The 15,086-nt window shown below is 41.4% G+C and overlaps 1 protein-coding gene across 3 annotated transcripts in view; it reads right to left on the reverse strand.

The window, feature by feature from the left end:
* EPN2 (epsin 2) overlaps nt 1–14,865 on the reverse strand; it is a 44,724-nt gene extending 29,859 nt beyond the window's left edge. For all 3 annotated transcript variants that reach the window (XM_051632357.1, XM_051632356.1, XM_051632355.1), the window contains exon 1: nt 14,725–14,865. The gene's annotated coding sequence lies outside the window, so the exon portion shown is untranslated. The remainder of the gene's footprint in view (nt 1–14,724) is intronic.
* Between the last annotated feature and the right edge of the window lie 221 nt (nt 14,866–15,086).

Below are 15,086 nucleotides of genomic sequence, written 5' to 3' on the forward strand. Positions count from 1 at the left end.
CAGAAAAAAAACTATAGCAAAGACCTTTTGCTTATACTGTATCCCACACTGCCAGAGAAATTTTCAAAGTTGGTTAATTCTCTCACAGTTTTTTCCCCTATTCATAAATAATTCTGACAGAACAACTGGATGATCAGAGGATATCATTACACTGCCTACAGTCTAATATTCTACTGCAATACGAACATTGTTCCCAAAAGCAAACAGGAAGAAGGGCAACTGTACATCATGGTCACTTAGAGAAGAGTACTAAGAGAAGTGAAGAATCTTGGCACTACACATGGAAGGCAACAAGCACCACACTTATTAGCTCTCTCTTGCTATTGTATGGCAGAGAAGACAGCAATTCATATGAATAAAGCAGTAAAATGAAGACACTGAAATTACCATCAATGCCTTTCCTCAATCTTCAAAATTATTTAGGAAATGAGTTACAAATACAGATTGGCAAAGGGTTTAAAGAACAGGGTTAACTCCAGAAGAAAGGTTTAATTTCCATTTTTCACAGCTTAAATGCTTGTTGTCTTCAGTGTAATTTCTGAGAAGAGGAAATGGTTCAAAATTAAAAGTTTTGGAAGCTTTCCACTCCCTTTTACAAATGAGAGAACAAGGTCAGCTTTCACAGACAGCAGGTGGCCAAATTATTTCTTTATTTAAAGAGTTAATACTGAAAGATAATTCTCCTTCAAATGTATGCATATTCATGAATCCCAAGGTTGAATTCTACAGTGATTTTACAGTCATGCCTCAGACTCAGAAAGACAAACACTCCAGCTTGTCCAGGCACTTAGCTGTAAAAGAGATTTGCACACACAAATTTGCTTAAGTTTTCTCCAGAACACCTTTTCTTACTATGTCTATTTAAATTACTAGGGCAGTATTTGAGCTCAACAGAGAGCTTATCTCATTAGGCACAAAGTCTACAGAAAGGGGGGCAAGAAGCAGAATTCTAACAACTTTCATCTGGCAGCCCTGAACACGGCTGCACTACCTGGCCACTTCACTTGGGAACCCACCAACCCAGAGCTGCCAGAGCTCTGACATTCCCAGTTACAGTTGACTTTGCAGCCTGGAATGCAGCTGGAATCATTGACAGCGTGGGAAGCAGCTGCAAACATGCTCTGAAGGGCTGCAAAATGGGACAGCCTCTGCAGGAGCCACGCAGATAACCGCAAACGATCCAAATCCGACCTACACTGGAGGTCTAATTTTAGGATTACAAGCTTTGACAACATCTCTTTAAAAATAACACATTCCTCCTTCTCCGGCTGGGTCAACTGTCATTGCCAGTGCTACCTGCATTTTACACAGCAGACCTCAGTTTATTTTTCACAAGTAATACAGCAAGTACCAGGTGTGTAATGAGTAACAGAATCCTGCCGAATTACAAACCAGTGTAAGGTCAAGCCATTATGCACTGAACCAGAAATTCTAAATGCAAATTAATCCAAGAGGGCAGTGAAAATACCTGCCCAAACTCTTCAAAGAAATTTATTCTCTGGGGATTACCTACTTGAATGAAACCACTTAGTCTTTTATTCTCACAAAGAGAGGAGGAAAAATAAAAATCCCCCTATGTGTGCCTTAACAAAGTGTTAATAATCCGAAACAAATTCAGTTTACCAGGTATGTCTGAGCAGCATTTCCAATTTAATTAAATACAGTAGAAGACATTTCTCTTCTTCCATATCTTCATCTTGGAAGGAAGATAACTGATATTCTTGCAAGAGATTGTGTCTTAGAACCTACTGCTAATTAGAAAAGTCCAGCCTTGTCACTTAGGCTGCTTACTGGACAACAGGCATCTGCCAAAGCAAAGCCATTGTATCTTCTCTCCCAACAGCTCAGAGCCCCAACAGATCAGCTTGCACCCAGGACGAACTGCAAATAATACAAGCTAAAAGCCTGCAAAACCACAAAATATTAGCTACATTCTTTAAGCCACAGGATTTTCTTAAACAATTGCAATGTTTAGAATCTGACAAGAACTATTAGACCCATATGTATCTGTGCTCATATACCAGACTTAGTATTTTAGGAAGGTACCTGCTACTTAGAGTTACCCAGTTATTTCATTAACTAAATCCAGTTTGCACATCACCATGTGCAGTTTCTCCCATCCGCCTACACACCACAGACACAAAACCACATTAATAAATTCAGTAGGCCGAAGGCAAATGCTCATCATGACAAAGATCAGGGGGAAAAAAAACAGTTTAACACTCCATGTTATGACTGGTAGAAGCTGAGACACTAATTAATACTTTTACTTTATGACATGAATTTCTAATGAAATGGACTGTCCAAGGAACAGAGCAAGATTTGCAAAGCTCTATCTGGACACACATCCAAAACACTACTATTTTCTTCAGTTAAGTGTATTGGCTGCTAACACAAAGCACAAGCCTGTAAACAAACAAGAGACTGGTTTGCTACCCTGCCTACATCCATTGATGCCCATTCAAGGCATAAAATTTCAAGTGTCATCCTCACAGCCACCACATTTGCACACTCACCTTGAAAAGCCAACACATGGTCTTAATTTGACTATAGCACAACTGGTACCAATTCATGTGAGGTTACTTTAACCCTGGAAATCAAGCTGCATGCAGTTCTATTCTCATGACTAATTAAGTTGCTATAAAATTGTAAAACAGGAAGGATGTAACCTAAAATCTTCTATTCAGTCTGCTGGAGGAGCCTTTTTGGCCAAAGCCCAGGGTTTCACACTAGGCTTTACTGTTTGCTGTCAGGCTCAGCGAGGAACTGAGGATGTGGCCTCATGTTACACTTTCCTCTCAGCTGGCTGAGGGCTGCTATGAGGGCAACAGAGTCCTGCTCCTACCTGCTCTACCCTCCCATGCCACCTCCCTGGCTCTCACACCAGCTCTCCAGATAGAATCAGTTCTGGGAGCTGATCTGACACAGCAAGGGAGGCAAGCAGGAGATGGATAGCTGGGGTTTCTGACAGATCAGGTCACCAAACCAATTAATCCCAAGGTCACTGTAATTACTTCAAAGTACACCACAAATACGGGAAGTAACATCCATTTCCACAACAATCTACAGTTACATTTCACCAGGCAAAATGTAAAGCTGCACCTTGAGAGGTGGCATTGTGGCAAAGTTAGAGATAATGGTTTAGGTTTGGGCTTGCTTTCCTCTGGTAACAGTGCAATAACTGGAAACAGTAGGGTTCTGGAAATCACCTTTCCTACCCACCCGCTAGTTAACAGTAACACATTAATTTTGTTTCAACTTGAAGACAGCCACAGAAAAGAAGGAAATTTGGTCCTTTACTCTTTCAAAGTTGGCTAACATCTTAAAATCTTGGCCCTGAACTTTCTACACACCAATTCTAGTTATCTGACCTGAAACACTTATTCAGCTTTCCCTCTTATTCCTCCACATCTTTTATCTTTCCACACTGTACACACCACACAATTTCCAAAATTTTTCCAAATTCCTCTATCTCTTGTCCCTCTTCCTAACAGAGCTGCCTAACATACCTAGCATCACCATCTCAGCAGGAAGAACAATTCCATCCACAGGAGCTCTGCCAGGCAGATAGTATGTGCAGCGAGAAGGCACAACGACTCTGCCACCAGCCGTCTAGATTTAGACCAGGTTGTGCTTGCCAGGAAACAACACTCAAAACCACTGCTACTCACTTTGGTTTATTTCTGTGCTGCCCCAGCTCCCGATTTTGAGCTACATTCTTAAGTGCATCTTTGACAGAAGTGAACCATTAAAAGACAAAAAAAAACACAACACCCCAAACTGGCATATTTGAAATACAGATCTTTTTTTTCTCATTATGCTACTTAAAACTTTCCAGTTCCTTTATTCAGGCACTAGTAGGAAACATCTCTATCCACAAATGCACAGATTTGCTATTATTTTCTTTTATTATCATCTTGTTAATTTTTGTGGAATTAGGAAACAGAAATCTGGCTTGAAGATGCCAGTGAATCCTACATTCTCCCATGTAGATATACAGAAATTTTCAGCTGTCATCATAACAATTCCTCAAAGTTTCTGAATCTGTCCTTCAGCAGTAATACTCTACCTACTCCCTTATCTATTCTGGTTATTTCGACAGAAAATTATTTGAGTGGGAGTTAGCTTGCTCTTCTCAAAGAGGATGACAACGACTTGCTACTAAAAAGCATCTGTTCCTGTTCCATTATTAAAGGTCATTTTCTTCCAGTCGGTTCTTGCTGAGAACATGTTACATACACCCTCTTAGCTTTGACACTCTGCAACCAGCAATTCTGTGTCTGTCCTCAGGACTCCATACACCCTGTAAGGGGTCCAAATGTATAAGACAATACCTAACATGTGTAATGCAAAAGTCAAGCCTCTGATATTTCTGAAGTAGCCTAGTACAGCTTGAGACATGCTTAAAACAATTTACTGTCTGTACCTCCCATAGCTGCCTGGCATCCCTGTACTGCTGATCATTCTTTTAAGTATGTTTTAAGGCCAGTCATTAAAAACATTGTCTCTCTCTTTAGATTTATAAACAGAACAAAAAAGCAATTTAAAAATTCACCCACTCCATTTTCTAATCTTTTTTCAAGAGCATTCCATCTAGTCCAAATGCACAGAAGAAAGGCTAGCCCATTAACATCCATCAGCTAAGAGAAGGGTAATGAATTCATTAATACTGAAATGCGTGGGTACAGTATCATGCTGAATCATTTAGTAACTACATTTGCAGCAAGAAGAGCTCAAACAACCCGCCTTATGCTGTCAGCAACCACCTTCCTGAAGGAGGAAAAATGAATGTATTAAGATCACCCTCAATTTTCTTATTGCTCTTGATGAGGTTGGTAGTGTCTCTACAAACCAGTATTTCCATGCCAAGCAAATGATGTCTGATCTTGCTCCCCTCTGGACATCATCTTCCTTAGACAAGCCACCTGCAGACTTTCAAGAAGTTTCATTGCTCAGCTTTCCCCAAACAACTTAAGCACCTGGCTTTTCTCTGCTTGTCAACATCCAGGTCAAATAAGTTAAGTCTGAAATTGAGTTTTCAATTTGCAAAGAAAATAAAAACCCCAAAACCCCACACGATTCCCTCAAAAACAGGCTACTGCAACTGTTACAGTGCTACAGAGTTGACTCCCGACTTCTCCTTTGTTATTTATTTACAAAGCTATGGAAGGACCATCTCCCTCCTCCAGCAAGACAACTTCCTAACAGTGAAAAGTTCTAAACATAAGAAAAGCTAAAAACTACCAAAACCAGTCAGAATTAAAAGAATATATATTACAAACTAACACAAAAGTGTGACTGCCAAAAAAAGCCCACACCTGTAACTGGGACTACTGGCAGAGTTTCAGGGAGTAAAAGGGGAAGGAAGAAACCATTTTATGGAGTACAATGGTATTGAGCTATTGTTCTCCTAACAGACAAAGGAAAAGGTATTTACTTTAAAAAAAAATAAAAATCAGACTTAATTTTTTTTTAAAAAATACCTTTCAAGTGTAGATTAGAAAGAACTTTGATTGTTTTGTTTTGTTTGGGTATGCCAAGTCTGGTCTTCTCTGCTTCACTTCAGTTTTAAAAATGATAGTAAGTACATTGCACTTCTGTTTACACTTTCAGTTATAATGGTATCTACTCTAATTAAGTCCAAGAAGAAACAGGTTTTTGTTAAGGTAGCCTTTATAAACTGAGTACAATTACTTCAACTCTCAATACCTTAGCTTCCTTAATGTGGATAATGTCTCAGAATACATACAATTACACATGTGTCTACATATCCTTAACTCCCACGGCTTAATTCAATTAATACTATTAAATCTTTAATGCTTAGCTTCAAAGGCTTTTTTTTTAATTTTTAATAGCTCTCATAGGTTAGCATGAATGTTTTAAGTCTTTCTACTATATTTTAAATAAACTCCTCTTCTCTCTCCACTTTGATGTTTGCCTTTCTGACAACCCTGTACTTTGTGAAGTTCCTGGAATGTTGTGTTCTGTGAAATTATGACATTACAAACTCAAAAAGATATGTTAATCACTGAGCTGTAATCAGGGATATTTTTTTCCCTCTCTCACCTGCCCTCTGGGCTGGGAGTTGGCAATAGAACTGCTTTAATCAAAACAATGTAGAAACCCATGAGGAGGGAGGATGCAACCAGGAGGGAGAGGGCTCTTATTTGCATCTGTTCAGCATGCAAGAAGCAGGCGGGACTTAATTATTTTACTCTGGTTTCCCATGAAAGGAGAAAATGCAAAAGTCACCACAATCTAGAGTTTTGACAAAAGACTACTCTGGCTTTAGGGAAGCCCCAGCCTTATGACATTTAAAGACACACCCGTTTCACACGTTTGATACGCACTGAATGTGTTTTTAGTTGGAAAGCTTTGTCTCTACCAACGGCACCACCATTAGAGATCTGATCAGCTCAAGCTCCAGTTTATATATACATGCACCTACACACACATACATATAATACATATATATATGCAATCTACTGGTTCTGCTACCTGGTAAAAGTTCAACTGTGAGCACGCTGTGCTAATATCAAGGTGATTTACCCCACCATGTTTCTCCCCTTCTCCTGCTCTCACCATCTCAAGACCCCTAGCCACCTTCCACTGCTCAATTTCTAATCTTTGAATTTGTGTGACAAAAGCGACCAAGTTTTGATGGCATATCTCAAGCTTTTCTGCAATGCATACACTAAGAAGAAAAAAAAAAAAAAAAAAAAAAAAAGCAGTTTTTTCTCCTCCTTTAAAGTTTATTTATCTCCTGAATAAGAAAAAGAAATCCCTTCTTAATATAAAACTAAAACTCAGCATTTCCAGGGACTGGAAAAGGCACCATAGTATTACATACACTATGCGAGCTGACACACTCACACACACACAAAAGATACCAGATCTGGCTCTGTCCCAAGGAATCCAGACGAAATTTTGTGCCTGCACATACATAACAAAAATATTTCTGCATTCAGGATGTTCAAGTATGTTTCCTGCATTTACACCCAGAAAGCTAACAGTCTGAAAAATGACGTGTCGTGTCAGGCATTGACTCCAAGTCAAGGACCAGCCCCAGATTCCTCACATGTCCAAAGCTACGTGCTTAAACCCCTTGAAAACCCCTCAAAACATATAAAAAACAGCATCGTGAAGGCAACCTACAAAACTATCCTGGCTGTTTTTCACCTCTTCACCACTTCAGCAGCCTGCAGTGTACATCAAATTCCCACCCTGCAGAGCACTCCCCAGCCCCACACACCTTCAATTATGTAAGATGTTCTGTCTTTTAAAGTTGACGTAAACTCTCTTGGAAGCATCATATGTTTGTGTTATTGCAAAATTAAATATATGCAGACAGAATTTGCTGGCAGATAGACACCAAAACGTCATCTATACAATTCAGCGTGCGTAGACCCGCAGGCCAGGCAAAGGAGATTATTCACTAGGTAGTCAAACGTAAAAAAAAAAGCCAGACGTTTCAGTCTGTCTCAGTGTTTCACAAAGGGGTCAGCGATTTGTAAACTCTAAATGCAACACTTAAGCAGTTTTCCAGACTGAAAAAAAAACAAACCCTCACATCCTTTGATGCTATACCTCAGTGCTTCTCTGCAATAAAACAGTTTAAAAGTGATTTTGCTGTCACAAAAGCTTTTTATACTTCAGCTTCTCTAAAATTCAAGAATTCTGAAAACCAAGTCAATTCAATTATAAATATTGTTGTATTTTACTTCCTTATTAAATCTTCCCGAGAGAACCAGTAAGCCTATAAACACCAATATCTTTCAAATGAACCACACAGGTATCAATCCTTTAAAATGCTCAGAAAGCAGTTGCTTTTCTGAAAAAGTCTAACAAACACAGGCTGCATAATTATAGCCTGGTGCATAGACAAGTTCTCTTGTTCTTCTAAGTAGTTTGTAGCAGCTTCTGCTTTAAAAATACACAGAAAAAAGTTATAGAGGATCTCAAAAACTACCATTACAATATGAAATATTGATTCCTGATATGTATACTTGTAAGAAGAACTGCATGTCACCTGTGCTATTTATATAAAAACATTCCAACAGAGGCATCATCTTCACTTTCTGAGAAACCCTCTCTGAAATTGGTAGACAAAATTTAACTTGATGAACTCTACTCAGCAACAGCAGCAAAAAAAACATAACACTTCTCATCAGTAATAAGTATTCCAAGCCCTTAAGAAAAAAAAAAAAAAAAAAATCACTGCAAGAAGCAAAGTATTACAAGAAATGCAATGAGCCAGTATGGGCTCAGAAGGCAAATATTTAATTAGATAACAGAACAGATGTGAGCTTTATGCTTTTTAATGGTCATTACAGAAAAGGTTTCATCAATTGATGAGACACCTGGGCTGGGGCATTTTAAAGATTCACCACATCTTCCCTGGATCTCAATCCTGCTGGAAACGCATGATTCAGATCCCCCTCTGATCCAACACTACCACTCCAACTCCAGCAATGTCACAAAATGGTAGGGTGCTTCAATGATTAATTAGCTGGCTCAATAATTAAAAACATTAAATTTTTGTTTTTCAAATAATTATTCAAGCGCTTTCCTTTACATATACCACATGACAGAGGACACTTTGCTTGAGCATCCACCAGAGAACAGGCAGGCATCTTAAAAGAATTCTATTTAGAAGTGAAGGATAAAGACTAATTAATGATCTTAAATTTTGCCTGATTTCATAGGGTTAGATCAAACATTTATGCCTTACTCCTGTTGTCACAAGGTTCATCCCTGTCCAAACAGAGCTCAAAGTTAGTAAAAGGCAGCAACTGTAGCAGCAACTGGGTCAAGAGATTTGGATGAAGAAATCCTCACTACCAAAAGAAAAACATAAATAAAAATCAGGAGAATGATAAAACTAAAATGCTGCTTGGGGCCTGCTCACCCAAACACTTCAGAACAGATTTCCTACCTACAAGGAAAGATGTCTGAGGGACACATTCATGCCTGGGCCCCCAGGGAGGAAGTTGTCTTTAAAAATACTTTGGTTTACATTTCCCTAAGGAATATTAGAACTGCATATACCAATTATTTGTGTCTTTTGTCCATGAGGTCCTACAAACAAAGGTCTTATTTGTGAACTGTACAAACCAGTGAGCAATTACTCACAAGATTAGTCCCAATGAAGTCAGAAGAACAGTTTGAGAGAGAAATTGCTTGCCAACCTAGGGGTTGCACAATCACAAGTAAAAAAATATAACAAAAACACAGAGGGAGATAAATTGCATCTGACAAAAATTACCATCAAGAAATAGCTGGTGACAGATTGTTATTTAAGTACAAGGAAGTGATTTAAACAGGAGCAGTTGTAATAAGATTATACAATTCTCTATATAGATTCTTAAAATGTCTTTGTTCTAGAAAAGCTATGAAAAGATCATTGCTCTTGTAATGGGTCAGAAACTACTAAATTGATTATAAGCCTAGAAATTAATGATTTCCAAGTGAGTAAAGAAAAAACTGTGAAAGAACAATCCTGACATCATTAGTACCTCTGCTGCCCATGCTGATACTTTTAACCAGCCCGGGTGCAACATACATTGTAGCATCTCTGATGGCAAAACTCAACCAAAGAGAACAGACCCAACAAAAAGGTCAGAGCTCGCTCTGCTTGGCTTCCTGCTTCTTAAAGAATGAAAACTAGCAGTTTGATTTTAGGAGACATCGCATTATCCCAGTGACATCTTCAGAACTGCAGGAAAGTCTATAAGGTTATACTGCAGGGAGATTAAATCAATGTCTGACTGTTCAATTTCTCTAGAGGAACAGATACAGCATTTGAGCCATGACCCTCAAACTCCCCCATCTATCTTCAAGGAGTCACTTCTAGAAAAACAGGCACAAAACCTGGCCATAAGTATAACTACTTCTACAGTGAAAAACAAGCAAGGCAACCAAGTCTTCTCATTTCTGTCTCGAAGGACCGACACAAAACATCTCTAGGTAAGATGTCTTGCACGTTTTTAAACTAAGAAGCAACTTTGAATTTAAAAAAAAAAAATTAAAAAAAAATTTACTTAATTTGTAAAAGTATCATTGAGTGCTGCACTATAACCATAAAAGAGGAAATTATTCACAGATTAGTGTTTTACTGCAAAGGATAAGAACAGAAATTTCCACTGAAAAAGAATATACACCAATACACGGGGTCTAAAGGTGATCAAATCTGAGCCACGAGAAACAACGTGTGTGACCTTCCTGGAGAGAGGATCCAGGACTGCAGTTCAAGTAAGCACTAAACAGGTGTATCCATGTGCAAAGTACAAGGTCAATATGAGGACAAGAAAGTAGGAGGAGCTTGAAAGAAGTTTAATAGACAGGCTTGTCCCATGTCTACAGAAGCAGACTGCATCCAGGCATCCTCATGCCTGGGTCACCCTCCAGAACTATTCTGCTTCTCATGCCTTGTACTTCTAGTACTTATACAGCTACATGACAGAAGACTCAGCAACCACAGACAACATTAATAAAACAGCACTTGGAGGAGAAAAGGAGCAGTCAACAATGTGGAAGAAAACTGCAGAGTTCACATGCAAAAATCTCAACTACTTACTTCAGGCAGCTCAAGGAGCTCTACTCCTAAGCATGGAAGGAGAATTCTTAATTGAAAATAAATTGTATGCAGCAGGACAATGAAACATACTGAGTCTGAGATGCTTTAGAACTTTTCCCAGCCACCCCCACCATGAAGTTCAGATAAGGGAAACCTCCAATGTAGAGATCTCTCCAGTTCTGGGCTGGGACTGGTTTCACCCAGTGACACTGCTGGAGCCAGCTGCACTAGTGCTGACCCTGCCCAGCTCTCCTCTGCTCTGTGCTCCTGTTTTCCCCACCTGGAAAGAGCTGGCTCGTTCAAGTTGGCCTGCGAGCCAAGGCAGAAGCAGTGGGAACAGACCAAGTCTGACCTTGAACACAAGCTCAAGGCACTAGTTAGAGGCATTTATGTTAACAGCCCTGGGTGACATGAAAACAGATATACACACTATTAACAATTAACACAGTGCAGGGCACTGGTACTGAGATCAATGTTTAAGTTCCATTTTTGTAACAATACAAAAAAAGCTTAAAATTATCTATACAGAAGAAAGGCATTTCCAAAGCACAGTGATCTGAAGTAATATTTCCATATAAAAATGCACACAGCAAATTACAAAGCAAATTCTGGTAAACGTCTCCAGTTGCCAGTGACATTGTGCCTAGAAAACACAAAATATACTTTTATACTAAGTTTCTAATTAATATAATAATTTATACAAACTCCACTACTAGATATTGACACACAGTTAACTTCTTGTGGTAATTCTGAACACACATGCTACAGTTTGAAGGAACTCAATTTTAGTAATTTAAACTATTTGCTCCTTAAAAACTGCCTACAACCTCTAGTTACCTACAAAACACCTTAGAACTGCTTGATTCAACTATTTTGCTTTTTATCAACAGTTTGGAGCATTGTCATAAAATCAAACAAATAGCAAATTTGAAAAACAAAGACAAAACTGCTATTTGCAAAATTATAAATAAGCAATACTAGCTTTTCTGTAGTTTTCTACCTCCTACACAACTCACCCAGAGGCTCAGCTGTGACAACCACCTAGTTCTAGATCCATCCTGAAGTTTACAGTCTCTGACTTTACTTATTCTGACCCACAAGCATTGTCAATTTCCCACAGACACACAGAGAACAGGAAAGTAAACCTGGAACCACCACCTAAACTGATTAATTCTGGGACTTTTTATGGTCTACTATTCAGCACATACCAGTATGTAACCAAACTGATGCATACCAATCCTAGTGGACCTACAATTAGACCTAGCAAGGCTTATTCTAGAGGACAGCATACATGTTGTTCTCCTCCACAGTGTCTCACGCCTTCTTAATGAGCAGCCAGTCTATTGAAATACACACAAAAAAACCTGCTGTTCTTTGAAGCACTTAAGACAGCAGGACACTAGTACGTTTCGATACTTTCCCTGCATAGATCAGAGCAAGGCAAAGCAAAAAAAGAACATTACAGATGTTCATACAAACCAGGCACCTTTCATTTTCTATTAGCAAGATCCCGAGAGACCATTTAGCGCTCTGCAAATATGGCACTGGAAGACTGGGAAGTGACTTTCTGAGTACCAGTCATTAAATATAGATTTTACCATAACTTACATTCTCCTAGACCAGGCAAAACCAATAGACATTTCCCCAGCCAATGTACAAGACCTGAGAAAAGCAAGATCATGGATATCACAACTGCAGTGTCACGTATTTCTTCTAAAATGGATTATCAATTAATGATTTCTCTAAAAAAACAAACTAACCACAAAACACCAATTTTTGCATCAAGACAAGAGTATCAGCATTTGTACGAAATCGCAAATTAGGCCTTTGCCATTTCACAGCAGCAATCCAAGATTTGAGGCTTCTTAAAAGCTCCAAGTTTTAAAGCAATCGACTGGCTGACAGCTGAAACACAATTAGCATGATTAACCAGTTATGTAAATACTGATGTGGTCAGTACAAGCTGAATTAATTTATGCTTGTTGCATTATATAGCACCGCTTGCACTGGACATCACATGTTTGTCAACTACTCATTAAAAATGACTGGACGTGAAAAACAACATGAACGTGACCATCCAGGCCACCCAACAGCCAGGTCATGGATATCTCTTCTCCTGTGAGGACAGGACCACCAGATAACCCACACACAGGACTTTCCATGCTCAAATATTATCCAACGCTACCTTAGCTCCTACCTAGGGTACGGGTCAACTACTTGTTCTCAAGACAGAGCTCCACCCTGTTAGTATCTCATTATATTTCATTTCTTAAAGGCAGATGTAAGTTTTCATTTGTCAGCACATAGAAAAGTCAAGATAACGTGTCAGAGAACCATCCTGACAGAGGGATGATGTCACGTAGTTACTTTATAGCATCAAGGAAGTGACAATCAGCACCAGTAAGTCAGACTTCCTGAAGTAAAACTTGCAGTCCATCCGGCCTTATCAGAATTCATCTTCAGGAATGCAGGCTCATGGTTCATTTGTACTTGATGATTTTTGATAACTTAGTTAAATATTTAAAACAAGGAAGATTATCTCTGAACTCTTACCTAGCTAGTTTACCTGTACTTCGAGTTTATAGAAGAAAAATTATCAAAAGTTTTGATTCTTCACAATAAAAAACAACGACATATGATTTTGTTCTAAAATAATGTATCCAAGAATCAGCCAAGACAAATACATTTAGTAGCACTGCCTAAATGGGCTGTATTTTGCTAAAGATCTCATTACAATGTATTCATATTTTAAATCAAAAATCACTGCAACATCCCGTATTTTACATCGTAACAATCCTGTTTTCTATGACCTTGCCTCGCAGAAAACACAGTAACACACTGGAATTATGCAAGAGTTCCACATTATCATAAAACATCTACTTCAGTGGAGAGAATAATAAAACTTAATCTTGTGGCCCAATTTGCATTTTGAACTCCTGAAGCCAGTCTCTACAGTCCATAATGCCCCCAGCACACTTTAACAAACTGAACAAGTATTTTAGGCCTCCTGTTGAAAATGTATGTGTGCATATACATAATTATATTATATATATAATTATATTACAATGTAATTACATTATATATATAATGCAGGATATTTTCTTAGTAGATTAAGAAGCATGTCCAATTCATGTAAATTTTAAATATAACTTGGCTTTTCCGACCACTGAGGATGCCACATTTAAGAGGGGGAGAGGGGGGTAGCACCACATACCCCCTGGCTAAATAAAACAGAGATCAAACGTTATCTATACACCCTGTGGCTCTAAAATAGGAAACCTCCATGGTGGGTCGTCTATGATATAATTCTTATTTCAGAATAGCTCACGACAATAAAAATGCTTAAAACAAGGCAGCACAGGGAATACACAAGACCCGTCTGTAGCGCTGAAGGTAAAAAATGGGGGGGGGCGGGGTAACAGATATATGAATAAACCCTTGAAATAATTAAAAGCACTACTCGCCCATCTTCCAAACCCACTATATTACTGAAAAACGAAATGAAACAGATCCCGCAGCCCCACCACTCAGGTGGGTGACGCCGAGGGGAACCGCCGGGCCCGGGGAAGCTCCGGGCCCCCCAGCCCAGCCCGGCCCGGCCCGGCCCGGCCCGGCCCGCCGCCATCCCCGGCCGCCCCAGCCCCGCTGCCTTCCAGGGACGCGGCCGAGCCCATCGGCCGGCACGGGAAAGCAGGCCCCAACTTTCGGTCGGCGGCCAAAACCCTTCCCGGGAGGCTACCGGCCCTGAGCGGGACCGAAGGGCCGGGGCGATCGCCTGCCCGGCCGGCGGGCCCGCGAGGCGCGCTCCCCGCTCCCATGATGGGCAGGAGCCGTTGCTGCCCACCCCACCGAGACAACAAAGGCCGCCCCGGCCCCCCGGCGGGGCTGCCCCCGCCGCCGCCCCCCGCTCTCAGGGCCCGCAGCCCCGGCCCACCTGCCCCGGCCCCGCAGCCCCCGCCCAGCCCCGCAGGCAGCCGGCGGGGCCGCTCCCTCCCCGCGGGGAGGCCCGCAGCCCCGGGGGGCCCTTCCCGCACCCCGCTGCTGAGGGGGAAAAAGGCGGGGGGGGGGGGGAGGGAGGAGGCTCCTCCGCCGCCGCTGTCCATCCGTCCCTTCTCCCGCCCCAAACACCCCGCGGTTCCCGGGCTGACCTGGCGCTGGTCGCGGAGCGTTGCGGGAGCAGCGGGGCAGGGGCCGCGGGAGGCGCGGAAAGGGGGGTCCCGGTGCCCGGCGGCCGCCGCCGCCGCCTCTGCCTGGGTTTGACACCCACACGCACCATCCAACATGGCGGCGGCCGGGGGAGGCGGCGGAGGAGGCGGAACCGGCGGCCGCGCGCGGCCCCGAGGCGCGGCCCCGGCCCGGCGAGGAGCGGGAGGAGACCGAGACCGGCCTTCCCGCCCCCGCGCTGCCCGGCCCGGCCCGCGGCCCTTCCGGCAGCAGAGGGTTGGGGGCCCGCGGCGGCGGGGGAAGGAGGGAGGATCAGCCGCCCGGCGGGGCCTGGGGAAGCTGAAGG

The sequence above is a fragment of the Apus apus genome, chromosome 14 (assembly GCF_020740795.1).
Source record: "Apus apus isolate bApuApu2 chromosome 14, bApuApu2.pri.cur, whole genome shotgun sequence".
In the NCBI taxonomy this organism is placed as follows: Eukaryota; Metazoa; Chordata; class Aves; order Apodiformes; family Apodidae; genus Apus; species Apus apus.